This window comes from Megascapheus bottae, chromosome 30 (genome assembly GCF_031878675.1).
Source record: "Megascapheus bottae isolate mThoBot1 chromosome 30, mThoBot2.hap1, whole genome shotgun sequence".
NCBI lineage: Eukaryota > Metazoa > Chordata > Mammalia > Rodentia > Geomyidae > Megascapheus > Megascapheus bottae.
Genome location: NC_143538.1, coordinates 12,379,317 through 12,398,792, shown reverse-complemented (window position 1 = coordinate 12,398,792; position 19,476 = coordinate 12,379,317). Strand labels below are relative to the sequence as shown.

At 53.3% G+C, this 19,476-nt stretch overlaps 1 protein-coding gene across 2 annotated transcripts in view; it reads left to right on the top strand.

The window, feature by feature from the left end:
- Positions 1-19,476, top strand: part of Ntrk3 (neurotrophic receptor tyrosine kinase 3) — a 178,328-nt gene that overhangs the window by 125,261 nt on the left and 33,591 nt on the right. The gene's annotated exons all lie outside the window — the stretch shown is intronic.

The following is a 19,476-nucleotide window of genomic DNA, read 5'->3' as shown; positions in this document are numbered from 1 at the left end:
TCTGGCACAGGGCAGGCAGGCTGTAGGGCCGAGCTCAGCCTAGGAAGGGGGCCAGCTCAGACTGGGCTTCTGTTTGTGGGGCTCAGGGTACTGGGCTGTCTTGTAGCTCCTTGACCCGTGTTGAGATCTCACCAGCAGCAGTTCTCAGTGGCGTTCTCCGACTTAAGCTGGCGTTTTGGTCCCTTGAGATTTTGCTGTGACACTGCCTGTGAGCCTGGAGCCACTTCTCAGGTCTATTTGGAGACCTTTACTCTGCGTGTACTGTGGGTGCCTGGTTGAGCGCGGGCTGGCAGCGAAGCGTAGGAGAAAGATGGTTGCTTGATCACCTGCCTTAGTTTACCTTTCTTCGCCCCCCCCTTTGGTGTGTTGGAACTCAGCCAAGTGAACCCCACCCAAGCAAAGAACAGATGCTGAGCCAAGCAACCACCAAGCCAGCCTCTGGCCTCCCATCTCACCCTTCACCTCCACCTCCTCTGCCACGGGAGAGAGCCAGGCTGTGACATTCCCCCGCTACCTCCTGCCCTAGCCTGGCCTCGGGTCAAGGCTGGACTTGAAGCAGGAGCTCACAGGCTCTGGGTGCCACAGGAAGGAAGGAAGGCTGGAAGAGCTCAGAGCATGGGTGCTTCCGGCCATGTAGCTTCCTGAACTAAGGCAGAAGTGGAACAGGCAGGGCATTCACATTGGCTCAAAACGCACCACCCGAGCCTGAATCTGGTAAGTAACACCCGGGCACCAGTGGCTAAGGAGCTGCAGCAAGCTTGTCTTCCCAGCCTCCTTCCCCATTGGTCTGGGCTGCAGGTGCCGGCCTGCTGTTACCATGGCAACAGGAGGAAGCCGGGCGCCTGCCTTTCAGGAGACCTCACTGATGCCAGTCACCTACACCCCGTGCAGAGATCTTCCCCTGTCCGTGTCCCGAGTCCATGCTGCAGGGAGAAGCCTGGAGAAGGGCGGGGTGACTCCTGGCATCAGGGAGAGGCAGGTGGCGCTCCTTTAGTCTGTAGAGCTCTGAGATGCCACCCACCACCTTCCCCTGACACACACCGGCTTTGGTCTGCCTGGGGCAATACTTCACCCAGCCAGCTTCTTGAGTGTGTTGGCAGCACACATGACGTGGGTTTGGTTCAGGGCTTTGAAGTAGGAAGGTTTAGTCTCTGGGACAGGAGCCATGTGGACCTATGGAAACTCTCACACCCCAGGTCTTTCCTAGCACTGGTCAGACAAGAGATCTCTAAGTCCTGCTCTTCCCTCCCTCCCATGCTGTGAAGGTCAAGGCAAGCATCAAGTCTGCGGTCGTAAGTCCTATGGGCCCAACTACTGTAAAGGCCTCTCCCAGGATTCTCTAAGAAACAATCCCCATAAGCAAGAACATTCCAGAAGATAGGCCAGACACTTGTTAAATTCATACTGTGAATTACATATAATATATGATATGTGGATATCTATACATATATATTATATTGTATATTACGTATGATATATAGTATATCTTATATAGAGATACGTATGCATAATAACAGCTCTCTTAGGCGGCCAGGAGAGAATGAGAAGCCCTCAGAGTAAATCTCAGAACAACTCTGGACCAGGATCTGGAAGTTCAATCTGACCAAGACTGCAACCCAGATCTGTGGTTCTCTCTGCTCCCAGCCAAGGGCTGTCTTTCTGAACCCAAGGCCGTTGGCTTCAGAAGGAACTGGATTCAGAGCTGGCTCTTGAGGAAATGAGTCTGTTCTTTCATGCAGCCTGGTGCTGGCTAACATGGTATATATTTTGAGACGCTCCTTCCTGGGAGAATTTAAATCCTGAGTCTACATTGGAATGACTCGTAGGATTATCCAGTCTTTATGGCTGTCTGCTCCATTTGGCACTTCAGGCTGCCATAAGAGGCGTGTGTTGTACAAGGCTCTCTGTGCCAAATTGCTGACTTGGTCATTGAGAAGTCCAGAATAACCCTGCCAGGCATTTTCAGGATGGCATTGTTTGACCATATTAATAATTCCATTGGCCTCAGCCGCCACCTCAGCTTTTTTCCGATGTATCAGGGCAGAGCTTCAGTTACTGGGGGATGGTTGTCCCATCACTTGTGGGGAAATCTTTTCCTCTGATGTCGGTTAATGGATAACTGAGATGAAGATTCACTGGCTGCACCACGCATTTTCCTCCGGCCTGTGACTTGCTCAGGATCCAAAATTAAGCCTTAAAACAAGCCCATGAACGCTGTATGGTTTAGCCAGCTTGTGTAGGTTCACAGTTGGTATTGGAATCTTAAAAGGCTCTGGGGAACCTGCTGCAAATAAACCTTTTTTTCCCCTCTTAGTGTCCAAATCTAACTGGACACGAATATACCCCCATGTACACACTGTGGGGGTAGAGTGCCTGTTGTGGGCTCAGAAGCTTTGAAGGACTAAACAAGATGTGTTCATCCACCACCCACAGCCAGTTAGCCCCTTCCCAGTTGGCCTTGGGTGCTGTTAGGTAGAGAGCAAGCAGTCTTCACTGTGACCTCTCAGAGGCAAATGGTAAGTCCTTTCACACAAGGGCTCCAGACGTCCACGCTAAACCCAGCCATCCTCTCACGCTGGCCGAAAAGACTTCATTTGGGTGTAGCCTAACTGAAATGAAGAGTTGGATCCTAGGTCTGGCACTGCCACTAGCAAAAACTAAAAATGACTGGGGGTAAGTTTCCATTCCACAGTCCATATTTGTTTCTTGGTAGCTGGTAAGAGGGTGGCTGATCCATACGTCAAACACACACCCTGGCCTTGTGTCTGGAGTTACCATGGTGTGTGTGTGTGGGAGGGGGTGTCGTCGTGTTCTTGGGTCTTTCTTTCTTTTGCTGAATATGCTGGCCTGTCCGGTGGGGAGGTCAAGGAGGATGGAAGCCCTGTCGGGAGGTCTAGGGGTGAAGAGATCCTCGCGGTCACAGTTGGACGGGGCCAAGCCAGAGTTCTTCTCCGAAAGATTTTCTGGCTTTGATCTTAAGAAGGCAGCCCTGCCTAACAAATAGTCTGAAATGTCAAAGAATAAATGTTGAAAGCTTGAGGGGTGCTCCTCTTGGGAGTTGCCTGGGCCGGCGAGGGAAGAAGGAGAGATGAGGGAAGGGGGGGGTACGGTGAATCCTTCATATAAAGATTCTGACTTGGCTTTGTGATATTTAAGAGAAAAGAAAAAAAAACACCCTCTGAATTATTTATAGCCCGGGAGGTAGCAGCAGGCTGTGGAGACGTGCCTGGCCTTGGGATGGCATCACACGTCACATTGTCCAGCTGCCCTCAGCCTTGGACTGGTGACACTGCGCATAGATTGTGGTCATACCGCTGGTGGCTCTTGCAGTTTGCCCTGTTATCGTAATGAAGCCTATCCATATCCTGCTCTATGGGTCTCCAGGTCTCCAGCCCTTCTTTCTGCCTGCATCAGCTTCCAGCCCACGTTTCTTTAAGCTCCAGCTCCACCCCGTGTGCCTGCTTTGGGTCTGGGTACCAGCTGGCTCTTAGATGGAGAGTGTCACGGGCTCTTGGTTCCTGGCAGGGGAAAGAGGGATTGTGGAGAAAGGGCACAAGCGTTATGGTATTGGGGATGGATGTGGGAGGGAGAAGATGTGAAGAAACGTCGGAGGCGACTGGAGTGCTGGTGGTCTCCTGGCAGGTGATGGGGAGGGTTTGGGGGGTGTAGGGTAGAGTCAGTGACTTTTTTCAGATGCTGAAAAAAAGACCCCCAAAAGCTTTTTGCTGGTAGTCATATGGCACGGGTGATTGGACTCCACTGAGAAGCTCCAAATCGCAGTTAAAAATTAAAGGATGACAAGCTTCGGTGCCTCCCTTTGCTCTTTGGAAATGAGGCACACGCATGCGTGCTCCTGGTCCCCTCCCACGAATTGTTTCTGCAGACCCTTGACACGTGCGGAGCTGCAGCTGCTTGTGGGGCCTTTTCATTCAGCTCCCCCTTTGACTTTGGGGCCCTTTGAGGGTGCCCAAAGAAGGCGGGTGAACGTGTAAACCTCCCAACAACCAACGCTGTATTGAGGATGTATCACGTCGATCCGTGCTTTTTTTCTTTCTTCTTCCTAGATCTGTGGTTTTCTTTTTTCCTTTCCTGCACCTTGAAGAACCCAGGGCACATTTTGCAGTTAAAATGTCACCGTGACACTCCTGTTATAAGACGCTGAAAAAAATGTACTCATTTTGTTTATACTTGGTAACTTAGTCTACCGCCCGGAAGCTTCTTCCAAATGTTTCTCCTCCACCTCTTCTTTCCTGTGATGTACAGTTCAGACCATTATAATCCCCACAGATTGAATTAGAATCCCCATTCTAATCTAAGCGCTTGAAGCTGTGGTGTAGGTGGTAGAATACTAACCTTGAGCAATCAAAGCTCAGGCACAGAGTGTAGGCCCTGAGTTCCAGACCAGGCTTTGTGCCCCATAGAGACCACTTTCACATGCCTAAGAACTTTTTGAAACCTCAAAATGATGTTTGGCTTCTATAGAGCTCTCTTCATTCATCTTCACCGTATTTGGGGGAAAAACAATGTCCAAATTAAAGCCCAGATATGACACACATATGCCATTTAGCCATCCGAATAGTCCTGTCTGAAGCCACTGAATCAACTGTGCTCAAAATTCCCAAGCAAAGACGAGAGTAAAGAAGCCTGAACTCACCCTACCAATAGTAGAAAATTGTCTGGAAGTGTCCATCTTGTGGACCTTGGGCGGCTACGGTGGCAGGGAGGTAATTTCTGGGTTTTATTGTGGAGTGTAAAGGACCAAATTTAGGTCTCTGTGATGCAGAAGAAACCACTAGCCACATATTTCAAGAGTAGGCATTGTAACGGTGCCAGCAGCTCACTCTGCAACTCTCCCTGCTCAGGAGGCTGAGATATGAGGATCCTTGTTCAAAGCCAGCTAGGGCAGAAAACTCCCCGAGACGCTTTATTTTTTCACAAAAATTATTATCATTTTTATTGTCAGGGTGATGTGTAGAGAGGTTACAGTTACATTCATAAGTTTGTGAGTACGTTTCTTTTCGAACATTGTATCTCCATTGTTCTTTTCGAACATTGTATCTGGGAGTGGAGCTGTGTGGCTCAAGTGGAAGCGCGCTCACCTTGAGCAATAAAAGCTCAGTATGCTAGCTTGATTTCTATCACCCGAATGGTCACACATGTGAGACGTTGCCTTCTAGTTTGTCTCTTGTCCAAGGTCCTTTGAAGGTCATTGAGGGGTCTGGTGGAGATGAATGAAGAGATACGAAACGAAGAGAGGAGATGGTTTGATGGGTGAGCAGAGGGAAGGGCCTTCATCGGTGTTCTTATAAATATGGAATCAGGGCATCTTGGATATAGAGACAGCAGTCACTGCTCAGGAAATCTCACCGTCAAAACGGTCAATGAAGATGGTAAATGTTCCATCACTTAGAGAGCTGTCTGTCTCTTCCAGACCTGGGGAGCCTGACCCCATTGCTGGTCTACTCAACTCCTTGTTCACTGGCTGCCGCAGGCCATCAGAGGCAGGCGTTCTGTCCACTGGGTCATTTCCATACTGGGGGAATGCTTATCCACACCTGACCCTGTCAGGTTGCTATGGAGACCAACCTGGAAGGCCCCATGGTGGACTGGTATTTATTGGAGATCTGTAGTTTTCTGGGTGTTCTCATTTGCGGAGGGTGGTAAGAGCATGCATCTTTCTATGACAGAGGTAAAGACCCTGGAGAAATTGAATGGGAAGGATGGATTTTTTTTATTCTTCTTCTCCTAATAACAGTATGTTTTTTTTTTAAAATTCTGATTACAAAACTAATTTATATTCACAGTGGAAAATTCAGTGAAATCCAGAAAAGCATACAAACACATAAATTATCTACCATCTTATCATCCAGAGACAACACTGTTAACATTTTAGCTTTCTGCCTTTGAATCATTTTTTATGTTCTTATTTAATTATTCAACAGAAGAAAATTGTTCTAGGTGTGCATGTGTACACACACATAGCATTTTGTTGCTTCACAGATAGATAGAGAGATAGATAGACAGACAGACAGAACGTAAGGTAACTTGTATGGATCATTTAACTGATCTGTTGCAAGGTAAACATATTTGCATAGGTAATAATATCTGCCACATGGTCAAAAAATATAAAACACCAAGTCTTTCTAGGAATGTTTACACCAGCATTTGTTGTAAATACTTTACAAGACGTGGAAATACCCAGGATCTGGGCTTTCCTGGCTGGCCTGGAGCTGCAATCGGCTGTTCTCAGCCCATCACACAATTAGGATGACATGCTGTTGTTGACGGAGATGAGGTCTTGTGGTTTTGTCTGGGTTGGCCTTGAATCTGGATCCTCTTGACCTCCATTTTCTGATTTGCTAAGGCTACAGGTTTGAGCCATGGGCATCTGCTTTAACTAACTTCCTCCCTCCCTCCCTCCCTTCCTTTTTCTTTCTCTTTAAAAAAAAATAGATATTTGCTACTCCATGTACTTGAGGTATTCGACTTTATTTAGTATCTTACCTTTATCAATGTCTTACAACGTACAAAGAATTGACCCTAAATGCACATGGTTCAACCTACATATAACATTACCAGGAGGCAGATGACGTCTGTAAGCTGTTCAGTACATCGCTTTGGAGTGTGTCATCCATAGAAGCGATGCTGATGTTGACTCCGTAAACGATAGGTAAGAGCGAAGCTCTTGCACAGTCTCAGTAAGCCTGTGATTTTGTTGTTGTTATACCAGGATTTGAACTTGAGCCCAGCCTGGCACTTGGCTAGGCAAGTGTGATTTTTTTAAATTATTGTTTTGACAGTGTTTGGCTAGCTACCCCAGGCTGGCCTCCCAGTTCACCCTGCCTCACCCTCGAGTCCTGGAATTATAGTCACGTCCAGGGTGATTTTGAGCGGCCGGACGACGTGTACACACACGGTCCTTTACTGAGTCAGGGCAGACATGGCTTCTTACACTCTGTTCTGTGATGGGTAGTGACGGAGGTAGTTAAGTGCTTTTGGTGGCCGAGCTATGCAAGGGAGCAGCTCAGAAGCAGCAGGCCTGCCAGACATTGTAATGGTGTCAGGACACCCTTATCTTGATTCCTAGCGCTGGCACTGTGTGGCTTCCACAGACTCCCGAGGGCAGACGAGGGAAACTCGTGTGGAACACGCTGGTTTCAGTGTTGGTGACCCTTCGTCATTACCTTTTCTCTGATGCCTTCTGAGTTTTGAAACTGTCCACCTACGGTTGAGGGCCCCCGCCCCTTGCATCAAGACTTGTTGGGGTGCCCTCCTACCACGCCCTGGGGCTGGGCATTCTGAGCCGTCCAGTCCAGAAGTGTTCACGAGATTCTCAGTGAAGCCTCCTAGGTTGTACAGATGGCTAAAACCAAGCATGGAGCTGACCTTCTGGAGGTCAAGGTCAGGTTCAAGAGCCAGGCAGTCCCCAGGCAGGCTGCCCTCCCGCTCTGGCCTTTAAGCGAGCTGTCTCCTGGAAGCACGCTGGGTGGCATGGGGCTGCTGTCAAAAGGCCACCGGCCATTCAGAGCAATGCCTCTCTGGCCGAACCATTGATCTGGGCTGGAGGCTGGAGAGAAGTCAGTCAGCTGGCCGCAGTCCAGGGAGATCGCCACAGGAGGGCGAGGGGTGGGCCTGGGGCAGGCGTGGGGAGCTCTGTCCTGAGATTTATCTAACACGGTGGCTCTTCAGGCCCCATGATGTCCAGGTTTTCTCTCCAGCAGCCCAGTGGCCAGCCTGTGGAGCTGGGCTGAGGTCCCAGCATGACTCCCCTCCCTTAACAAGGTCCTTATGTCTTCCTGGCGGGGCTGGGGGGGAGGGAGGAGGACAAAAGGCAGCCAGGAAGGAGCTTCCTCTATTCCCAGTTCCTGGGTGCCAGTCAACTAGAGAGGAGGTCCTGGGAGAAGGAAACAAAATCCTGCAGACAGCATAGCCAATGGTGCAGGAAGAACCTGTGGAGGCACAGACAGGCAGCTGGGGGTGCCTTGCGGAAGGGAAGAGTAAGGAGAGGTGGCTCGGGAGGATTCCCGGAGTTTGCAGCCCCAGCGAGCTGCTTGCTAGTGATCTGCTGGAGGTGTCTGTGAGTGACAGGTGTGATCAGTCCCTAATGCTGGTCCTGCCTCTGAGGCTCACAGGGCCACGGTGGAAGCTGGCTCCCTGCCAGGCGGGACCCTCTGGCTTCCTCTAGATTCCAGGATGATGGGGACAGGCGGGAACTGCAACAGGACGAAAGGGCTGGGCCCTGTACGGACCTGTCCCTCTCCCGTTTTGCTTCTGGTGCAGCGGGCATATTGGGGCTGGGGTTACAGCTCATGGGCGGTCAACGCACCGGTGTCCATGCATCGCCCTTTGGCCCCTGCTGAGCAGGCTAAGGCTGCCGGGCCCACCACAGTGGGTGCCCAGTGAATGGCCATTTGATGCCTCAAGTGCTCAACCATGGCGTCAGCTGGACACTCTTGCCCTTGAAAGACGTTTTGGGGAGGTGTGCCTCTGTCCTCCAGGCACCGGGGGAATGTGCTCTCCTAGGACTGGAAGCCCATGACTTATTGAATAACTGAACTTAAATGCCAAGCGCAGGCTTTTTACACCCAGGCCGCAAATGAGGATTCTCATCTGTTCTTCACACTCCGTGCCAAAGGGGGGGGGCGGGGCAGGCGATAGGTTTGCCAACCGATGGGAACGCGTCTCCTCCATTAACAAAGATGAACGGTAGGTTGACTTATGAAACAAAGCATCATATTCCAGCTGTTCAGAGCTGGGGTGTCTGAGACCTGTGTCTGAGACTTGAACCTCCCAGGCATAAATGCTACCTGGCCTGCCCCTGCCCTTTCCAACCCAACAGGGAGAGGAGACCACACCCCCTCCGTAAGGTGCATTATCCTTCCTGTCACATACCTGAGAAGTCCACAGCCAAATAATTAGGCATGAGACATGAAAGGACCTTCAAACAAACAAGCGACAAAAACAGACCCTCAATCAAGAATTCAAGGAGCCACCTATGGGTGGGTTTGTTTATTAATCTGTTTTTCTCTAGCCTGCAGCAAAACCGGGGAGAGAGATGGCATAGCCTCAGGTACATCACTTTGGAGCTGTGTGGCTACGGGGTAAATGTGGTTTCCCAACCCCTGGATTGTAGGAAATACTGTGTTGAAGGGGTAGAGAGAGTGTCTCTTCGTTTCAGTGAGACATCTTCCTTGTGTTTTTGTTCTGTCGTGGATAAATAACACTTTTTTTTTTTCCTGGACTGATCTTCCAGCCAAATATTTAATTACTTCCTGATTTCATTTTCTTGGATTTCCTCAATCGTTCGGCCTAAATTATGACCTGGTGTAGCTGGAGATTCACATATGTGGATCCTGACTCTCAGAGACACTGCAGAGTGACTGAGGAGGCGAGCCTTGTGTGACAGATAATTGACACTCATGCAGGAGGGGGCCGGGTCTGCTTAGGGTTTTTTTGTGTGTGTGCGTTGGAGATGAGAAGGTGGATGAGTTCTTTGAGAAGCACAGAGGGAAAAGGCCAGTTTGCAAGGGGTTCAGGAGGGTGTGGGGGCATCTTGTCTGACATCTGCTTTCACGTCAGTCCCTGGGACCTAGGGGTTTGTGTAAAAGTAGCCAGGGACAAGGACTGGCCTCCGGGGAAGCTGAAAGAGGAACAACTGTCCAGGCCGTGGACTTGCTTGATGACCGTTCACCCTGAGTGGTAAGAGGTTCCAGGAACCCTTTGAATCTTTTTAGGGACTCTCCATTGGAGAAAAGGAGAGCATGTGCTTGCATGGGTGCACACACACACACACACACATACACACATACACACATCTACACACACATACACACACACACATCTACACACATCTACACACACATCTACACACACACGCACACACACACACACACACACACACACACACACACACACAGCTGGCAGGAGCAGAGCACCTGCAGAAAGCACTCAAAAGAGAGCCACCCATGGAGGCCACAGCCCACGTGGAGGTGGCTAAGGACACAGATGTGTAGACATGGTGTCATGTCACACAACAACCTCACCTGAAGAAAAGCGGAAGAGGGGTCCTAGAACGGCGGGGGTGGGGATGTGGGGTCGGCCTGCAGAGTGTGAAGGCCTGGGGCCTGGCTTTCACGAGGACTCTTGAGTCTGTCCAATATGATCCCTGAGCCTGAAGCCCCAGAGATGCTGCCTTGATGTCTCACTTTGAGAGCCTCTCAAGGGCGTGGCATCCCGCCATGTCACCAACACAGACCTAGTGTTGTTCAATGAAGACACCTCCCCACGCCGATGGGTCCACTGACGGGGAGTTCCCCTTAACCTTCACGTTCTGGGATCTTCTAAAGAGTAGGTAAGAGAAACAACAACAACAAAGGTGACTGGCATTGTTCAAAGCCCAAACCTCCTTCTGACATTTCATTCAACACCCAGAAAACATCTCCATAAACACCACCTGCTTGGGCCACTACCCCAAGACACAGCGCGGACCTGCAGAGACTTGATCTGAGATGTCGGGCCAGGGTTGAGCATTTCCACCAGACCTTTTCCTCCTCCTCCTCCACATCGTCCTCCTCCTCCTTGCACTTTTCCTTTTTCGGTAGACTTACAGGGTTGGGGAGGACGTTCAGGAGACAGGCCAGTGAGTTTAACATCTGGTGTGGGGGAACTCTTGGAAATCGGCTGAGAGGATGTGGTGGGAAAACACCTGGCAGAGTGAGTGGGATCGGGCGAGGGGGGATGGGGGGAGAGAGCTCGGATTCTGGATCGTGGAGGCCGTGCGGAACGAATCTGCTGGCTGCTCCAAGCTCAGCACCAAAGGATCAGCATGGCGGAGGCCCGAAGGCCCTGGCCTCCTTCCTGGTCCTGTGCAGGGATGAAGAGTGAGGGCAGGAAGGGGGATTGAAGAGCCAGTGTGTGTGGGGGGGGTTCTGGGGGTGAGGGGTGCCTGCTGGAAGTCTTCACCCCACCCTGGTGCCCCGACCACCTCCGAGATGGGAGGTGAGCTCCAGGAGCCTTCCAAAGAGTCTGATAGCAGGGCTGTCGGGACCCCGAGGTCAGGTGGAGGGAGACTTGGCAGGAAATAAAGGGAGCGCGCACTGCACGGGGTGAGCCAGGACAGCCAGAGCGCTTTGTGCTGGTCGGGTTCCACGGGAAGCCTGTGGGAGTGGAGCCGTCAGCCCCCGGGGGGGGGGGAGAGGATGTGGGATTAGCAGGTGAGGCGAGGCACGCCACCCCTCCACACAGCTGTGGGAAGACGGGGAGCTCCCACCCCACCAACGCTCCACACACCCCGACGGCCACAGCTCTGGGGTCCCTGGGGGGAGTCACCGTTACCACCCCTGGAGGAGCACATAAGGGATGAGTCTCTCCCCAAGAAGAGCCCTGCAGGTGAAGGGCCCCACGTGGACGCAGTAGCTTCTACATATCGGGAGTTTCTTCTCTTCCCTTTCTCTTCTTTACCTGGTTCCTCTATCTTTCCCTCCTCCCTCCCTCCCTTCTTCCTTCCTTCCTCCCCTCCCTCCCTCCTGCTTTCTTTTTCTCTCTTTCTCCCCCCCTCCCTCTCTCCCTGCCCTCTCTTTTATCCCCTCTCTTTCCTCCCTCCCCTCCTCTCTGTCTTCCCTTCCCCTGTTGAAGTAGGGTGGCAGCTTCCTCTTGGAGTCTCTTTAGGCAGGACTCAAACCCTCCCACAGAAAGGATTTCAGCAGCTTCAGGATGGGCTCCTGCTGGCCCTAGTGACTTGTGCACGTGTTCACGGGCTTATGTGGATGTGTGCACGTGTATGTGTACGTGGGGGGGGGCGTGCTTGTGGCACTGAGACTGAAATCTTTCCGGTCGTTAAGCTGGCAGCTGGAGGAAAGAGCAGTTTCCTGCTGCTAAGTGGGCCCTGTGGGGTGTGGACCAGGCCAAGCCCAAGAGGACTGGACTGCCATGCCTGCAGTGAGACCAGATTCTACCACAGTGCAGAGCCAGGAGGCTCGGACTCTCCCCCACCACGAGCAGTCCAGCCTCGCACTGAGCCACGCAGGCCCCGCTGCGGCCGTGAGCCCACTGACAGCGGCCACCACTCTGTGTTGCCAGCACACCATGATTCTTCCTGAGGTGGTTATCACTCCTGCTTTGGGGCTCGGAGAGGCTACGTGGTGTGAGGGTCAGATGGGAATGGGCAGAGGGAACGGGCCTGCTCCTTCAGGAGCCTCACGGGTATCTGTTTCTCCACTCAGAGGCGTCCGAGGGTTCGCATGCCCTCCCTTCCTGATGACTCCACGAGATGGTTGCTTTCTGAATTTTACCCGTGAAAACATGCCCGTGAAGGCTTGCGATTGGCTTAGAGAGTCAGCAAAAGGCTGCCTCCCAGGTGGCGTGGCGTCACGGGTGAATGTGTGCCAGGTTCTGCCCTTGCTCCCTTTTCCTCCAAGCACCAAGTCTGTGGCTCCATCGTGGCTTTTGCAGTGGGTTCCCTGGTCTGTGGGACTGAAGGTTCTGTGGATGGGTGACTGCCATTCTCGAGGGGATTTGTGCTTTCAAATCCCAGGACCTCCTGCATGAGCTGCATGAGTCCCAGGGTCCAGAGGTCCACCAGTTTATGTCTTGGCTAGAGGTCAAGGAGGACCGGAGGGAATGACCGTGGGCCTGGGATGCTTAGTGTTGGAACATGACTTCTTCAGAAGGATGTAAGAGACAGGACTGGATGGCAGGCGTGGAAAGCAGAGGGACCTCTGGGGGTGGGGGGCAGGGACAGTGAGGTGACACGTGGAAGGAAAACACCCAGGCCAGAAGAGGGGGAGAAAGTACAGGACTTGGGCAAATGGTTGGAGGGACAGATTCCCAGGCAGTGCCTGAGACTCATCTTTCAGCACCTAAGTGCTCAATTCCAGATGGCTTTTCTTCGGGGGTTGTTTTGCTCTTCACTCTTGGCTCCAGCAGCCAATGCATAACAAGAGCCAGAGGAGGAGCCCAGCAGGCCGGCCCAGTCAGGAGATGGAGGAAGTGGGTCAGAGCTCGTGTCAGGTGGCCTCGAGGAAAAGCACCTGGGAGCCTGGATGTGTGTGATCTTCGTTCTCCCTCAGGAAACATGAGCTGGAAAGCACCCCAGGACAGACAGTCCTCTTTCTCCACTGCTTCCAGAAACAGTGGGGCGTCTTTCTTTAGTTCTATGTCTTGGTGGGAACGCGGCGTCTCCCCATCCTACACCCGTTTCTAACTCCGGGGTGCACGTGTGCCCCCTGGGGTGGGAGCTGGCGTTCCCTGAGCTTTGTCACACGTGGGCCAGGGAGGATTCTCTTAAGACGTCTGAGGTGTTTTCCACCCGCATTCCCAGGAGGGTCTCCCGACGACCCTGATTCTACAAGCCGGCTCCTGATTCTCCAGGAGGTTCTCAGAGCAGGGCGTAAATAAGTCTGCTCTGTGGGACTCACTGGATGCTTTCCTGCTTTCCTCTCACTGCACTGCTCCTCCAGGCCCTTTCTTCCCTCTGTGTGGTGTCCTCCTCTGCTGAAGTCCCTCGCTGTGCTGTAAGGGGAGTTCTAATTTATTCATGCATTCATCACGTATTTCATGAGTACCTACTGTGTATCGGGCCTAGACCCCGACCTCGAGTTACGCACAGTGTGGGCTTTGTAACTGGAGATGCTGCCAGCTCCCCCCCCCCCCATGGGAGTCTCTTTACCAAGATGTTTGACTGAGAGGGGGCCTTGGGGTTCTTGGGTAAGCATTCTCGAGCCACCCTCACCCGGGGCTGCCAGGCATCTGCTAGTGCCGGTGTGTGGTCAGCCTGGAGTCAGTTCCCGTGTCGCAGTTCTCCCCATTTGGCTCGCCAGTTCACATGCTACGCTTCCAAGGAACACTCGGCCCACTGCCTCTGTTGACTCTCCAGCCTTTGAAATCTGTTCTTCTAGAAAAGTCTTTGTCATAGCCCCCGGAGATCTTCACATCCCTGATGTGGACGTCCTTCCAGAGATTGCCTTGCAAGAGCGCTTGTGTCAGAATACTTGGCCATGTTGTCTTTCCTGTGTCCGGGGGGGGGGGGCGGTGGGAGGGCTGGGGGGGAGCTGGCTGATGTCGGCTGCACACCAGCAGGTAGGGTGGGTGGCTTGCCAGGGGTGTGTGCCCACCGGGTCACCGGTGGAAGCCATCCCATTCCCCCCTCCCCACCAAGGAGGGGTGAAGGTAGCCGAAATCGTCCCCCACCAGGGACAAAGCAGGAGTGCTGGTCTTCCCAGCCTGGTCTTTTCCCCCTCAGAGGTATAGAGCTGGCCGGCTTTCTCCATCCGCCATGTGAAAACCTCAGTCAGAACTGTGAGAATGTTATTCTTTTCTCCTAAAAGACATTCCATTGCACGTGTAATTAAATGTGTGGTATCGGGTTAATGTTTTCTTCTGAGCCTTCCTGGCAGCCTGAGACCCTGGGGTCTGGTGAGTGCAAAGAAAACACACGCTTCTCAGAGACCCTCCCTTCCTCTCCCATTCCCTCATCCCTGTCTCCTGCCAAGAGCCTCCCTCCTCCCTCATGCTCGGGGTCGCCAAGGGGAATCACCACTGGGTCCGTGCAGCCTTGGATTTCTGCCTTTCAGTGCTGTCCTTGTCTCTAGGAAGCCTCCTTCCCGGCCACCTGGCACTCACATGGCCACTAAGGTAGAAAGCACTTAGGATTCCAGGTGAAGCGACCGTTGTGTATATCCGATGACCATTGTGTATATCCGATGCTCGTTCCTCTGACCACCGATACCAGCCAGCTAGGAGGTTGCCAGCTGCAGCCTGGAGGAGGGACTGCAGAATGGAGAGGGGGTCTGTCATGACCTAAGGATGGAAAAGTGACTCATTCTCCATGGCTTTGCAGTCCCTGGGTACAGCCAACCACAGCCCAAGCATATGAATATGGGTGTGGCTTTCTTGAGGAGATAGCTTGTTTGCGTAACTTCGATGTATCATTCAGATCGTTTTACTTTGTTATGCTCGGGAATTCCTTTCCAGGTCTGATTTACACACAGCACTTTTATATATGTATATGTGTGCATGGAGTCCCGTGTGAGTCACCGTCTTAGGCTTCCCCTGAGGGCGGGGTCTTAGGTGGTGTCCCCTGGGGCCGAGGGGACTGCAGTCCTAGACTTTAAAGTCTGAAAGGCCACCAGGAGGTTGCTGGAGGGTCTTGGGCCAACGACATTAGAACCTTGAGCCTCAGGCCCCTCAGTGCAGGATGGATGAGACAGAGCATGTGGCACCTGGCTCGGGCTAAGTGCTCCGTTAACGGCAGTGATTTTTATTACTAATAAGGGCCCGAGGGACGATTAACCACACAACCTGGTCACAGGGAGAGGTGGCATCTCAAGGGAAAGACCCAAGGGTCTCAGAAGAGAATTCACCAGGTGAACACTGGGTTTTCCCAGGGCCCCCACTGGAGGCCTGGCAGGGTCCGGCCTCTCTGGACTGCATGCGGCGTCTCTCCTGAGGGAAGGAGGTTGTGGTCAGCCCCCACACAGGCCTCCCCAGGCTATTAAGGAACTTCAGAACCAAGGTGGCCCGGGAGCCTCAGGGAGCATGCTCACTTGGCCAGACTGATTTTTGCAGTTGGTGGTACAGCAGGGTCAGGATTGCCATGATTTATAACCCTAGAGCCTGGAAAATTGGCTTCGTGCCTGCTGATCAATACTGGCCTTGAGTAGAGCTGTCTCTGACTGGGGACATCTTTATCCCGCTGTCTGACCAAGCTCCTCACATGAACTCTCTTAGACTCCGATAAAGGCAGAGGTGAGAAGCCTTGGGCGGTGACTGGCCAGGCCCCTGTCAGCCCACCCCCTGAACAGCCTCAGGTTACTTGAATTCCAGAGAAAATCACCATCTGTCCTTAGGCTTCCCCTCTTCCTCCTCCCATTCTCAAGCCCCCTCTCTTTTCTCCCCCTGCCCCACCCCAGGATATGGATGTCCATAGGGCAGAGGACAGGCCTGGAGTGCCGCTGTCCCCTGGGGCTCCGGGCTCTTCTGTACAGTTACCTTGCTGCATGGGGGATTCTATGCCGTTGGCCTGGAACTGAATCCCACACACAGGGAATGGTCTCTCTGGTCCCCACCATGGAGGAAGGAGTCTCAGAGTGGTCCCCAGAAGCGTGACTAGTCCTCAGGTCATGTCTGATGAGACGCTTGTTGTATGGGAACGGGGCCACGTGCAGATGACTTGCTTGGGTTCAGGTTGGTCAGCGACGGTGTTGCACAAAGGCAGAACCAGAGACAGAGGTCCCAGAATTCTCCATCTTCCAAAGACCGCCCACCCCAGCTCCCTGTCCCCTTCCCGCATCTCTTCCCCTCTTGGCACCAGGGGGGGTGTTCACGCCAGGGCCCTGCGTCCCCCCACCCTGCCCCTTCTTCCCATATCCCAACGTCTCCAACATTGACCCAGACTGCACCGGGCCAGCCAGCCAGGCAGCGAGAGGAGATTGATGCCCTCTCCTCCTAGGAAAATCCATCACTTTTTTTTTTTGGCGTGTGGGTCAGATGGCTTCACCAGAGGCCACACTGGGAGAGCTAAAAATAAGCACAGCAGAGACTCAAATAGACGCGAGGTCATCGGCAGGGAAGTGGTTTTCCCCAGCCTCTCCCGAGAGCCCCACAGAGCCTCCTCCATCCTCCCCCATCTGCATCTGGGCGGAGGAGAGCTCCAGTCCCCTCCCTTGGGACAACATGCGCAGAGAACCCCAGGATATGCAGAGCCTGAGAAAGCTGGCTGGGAGCAAGAGAGGGTGAAAACAGGGCAGGACCATTTTGGTGGCCCAACACTTGGGACAGATAAGAGGAAAGGCAGCCTTAATGCCAAACAAAGAACCCAGGAGCCATAAAGGGTGGGGGAGAGGGAGAGGGGGGAGATTACCTGGCTTCTCTGGGAGGTCACCTGTGAAGGAGGGTTCAAGTGAGAATCCTACCCCCACCACTGCTTTTCATCCACCTTTGTCTTCAGTAGTTTTGGGATGGAAGCCACTCGGATGTCCCTCTGGGGCCTGGAGTCTCTTGGGTACATGGCGTCTTCCACATGGATTCCGTGGCCCCGAGCCAGTCTGTCCTTGCCAAAGCTCGGTGGATACCTCACAGAGCTGGGCTGGGGACCAGTTTCCTCCTGGAGGAGGGTGGGGGGAGTCTGGCTTGTTTCTCGTTCCTTCTTCCTCCCTCTGCAGACCACGCAATGGGGATGGATCCCAAGCCCACCTCGCTCTTTAAACAAGGACCGGCCAAAATGATTGTGTCCAGAGGCACTGACTGGCCCATCCCGTCTCCCTGACACAGCAGAGGCCTTGTCCTGCCGGAGACAGGACGTAGGATTACAGAGAAAACAGCTTCCCGGCTGGGGTCCCTGCCCAAGGCTCTGCTCAAGGCCCACGCTGTCCCAGCCCTCTCCAAGCCACCAGCGCCTGGCATGTGGAGAGAGGGCTGGGAAATGAGCCCTGCAGAGTCTTGTCCCCAAGAGAGGTGGAGGAAAAGGAAGGGTTCCAAGATGGAACCCAAACTCCTCTGCAGCTGGAGGAGGAGGCGAGCTCTCCCTGAAGCCTTTGCATGTGACCCTCCCATGCTCACCCCCTCCCCCATGGGTGAGGGAGGCTGGAGAAGTCACATAGCCCTGGGTTAGGCTCAGGGACCTGGGGACATATAGGATGTCACTGTGACTTTGCAGAGATGTTGCTGGAACATTTCTTGTCTGTTTGGGGCCATGCCTTCCCGTGGAGCGTTTTAGGCTGGCTTTGAACTGTGATCCTCAGATCTGAGCCTCCTGGGTGGCTTGGATGACACGTGCCAGTCCTTAGCTCCCCGGCTAAGGTAGTGGTGGACGCGATGATAAAACACACAGTGGCGGACATGGTACGTTGCTGTGCTCAGAGGCCTCTCCCATCTGCAGACCCCCTCCCCCCGCCTCCTCCTCCCCCAGCAGAAGCGCAGGCATTCCTCACGCCATTTTACAGGTGAGGACTGGAGCCAGGTAAGGCAGGGGAGCCCTGGGGAGCCTTTCACGGCGTCTTGTTCTAAGGGCCCCTTGGCTTTCAGCCCCTCCATACTCGGAAGCTGGGGCTCGTCCTGGAAGAGTGGCCCCTCCCCACCCCACTCTTGTAGGCCACACCAGGAACCTGGCCTGGGCCACATTGTCACTGTTCCCCTGGGAGTGACCAAACAGCCTCCAGCAGATGGCTTTCCCAGAGGGACCCTGACTTTCCATTTCCCCGCAGTGGGAGATGGATTCGCCTGCTCCTTCAGGGCCAGCAAATGCCCATCCCCAGATGTTCGGGAAGAGAGCCTGTGGAGGGGAGGCCGGGCTGGGGGGGGGGGCATCGCCTGGCGGTGCATGGCAGCCATTTCAGAGTCCTGTGGCCAGTGAGGTGCAGCCACGAGCAGCTGCCCGCCCACTGGCCTGTGTTGCCAGAGAGAATGGCCTGGAGCCGAAATGCATATCCCTTCTGCAAATGGTTGCACGTCAAGCCATTGGGTTACTCCAGGACTAGGGGACTGGGGTGGGGAGACGCCATTCCAGACCCACTGAAGCAGTCAGCCAAGCCTTCCAGCCACCTCCCTCTGCCTCGAGCCTCCTCACGTGCACGGGGTGGGGAGGGGGCACCATTTGCCTCAGTCCTCCGCCCTCAGCTTTTAATTTTCAACAAGGTCATCAGGAGACAGTTCTTTCTCCCAGCCCCTTTGTGCCCTTCATAATGTTAATACAGGTATTTAATGCGCTTCTGCCTGTTGAACAATTAGCACGGAGGTCAGCGAACAATCTCTGGCTGGCTCCCTTTCATCGCTGGCTCACGGCGTGCACGATTCCTTCCAGCGCGTTCTTTCCAGGGGTGGGAGGGCTCAGGTCGCTGCACTACTTTCTTCTGGCAGGCAGACTTTAATTAGGTTGCTAAATTAGCAGAGCTAGTCCAACCCTTCTCTTTGCACGGGCTTTGAACTTACCACTTGTGATCTCATCTTTCTCTCCTCTCCCTCTTGTCTCTCTCTCCTGTCTCTCCCCTCCCCCCGTCTCTCTCTGAGCAGAGAGGCACTGGCCAAATGAAACTATTTCCCTAAGTAATTTAACTGTCACCTTGTAGTTTGTACCATAACCAGGCACGTCATAGAAAACAACTGGGCTTGGGATTAGTCAGTGAGTGGGCGTGGGCGTGTGTGTGTGTGTGTGTGTGTGTGTGTGTGTACACATACATATGCATGTGTGCACATGCATGTGCATGGCTTTAGCTCATCCCAAGGGCTAGACCAATCTCCCTATGTGGATTATCTCATTTAGTCATCCTAAGAATTCAGCCTCGGAATTACTAATCTTGCTTTACAGATGAGGAAACTGAGGCTCTGGAGTTTAATAGCTTTCCAAATTCAAAAGGAAAGAAGGAAGGAAGGAAGGGAGGGAGGGAGGAAGGGAGGAAGGATGCTGTCAGGATTCAGAACTGCCTCTCACCCACCCCCTGGCAGCTCATGGGCTGGCCTGCAGAGCGTGGGTATCCAGTGGGC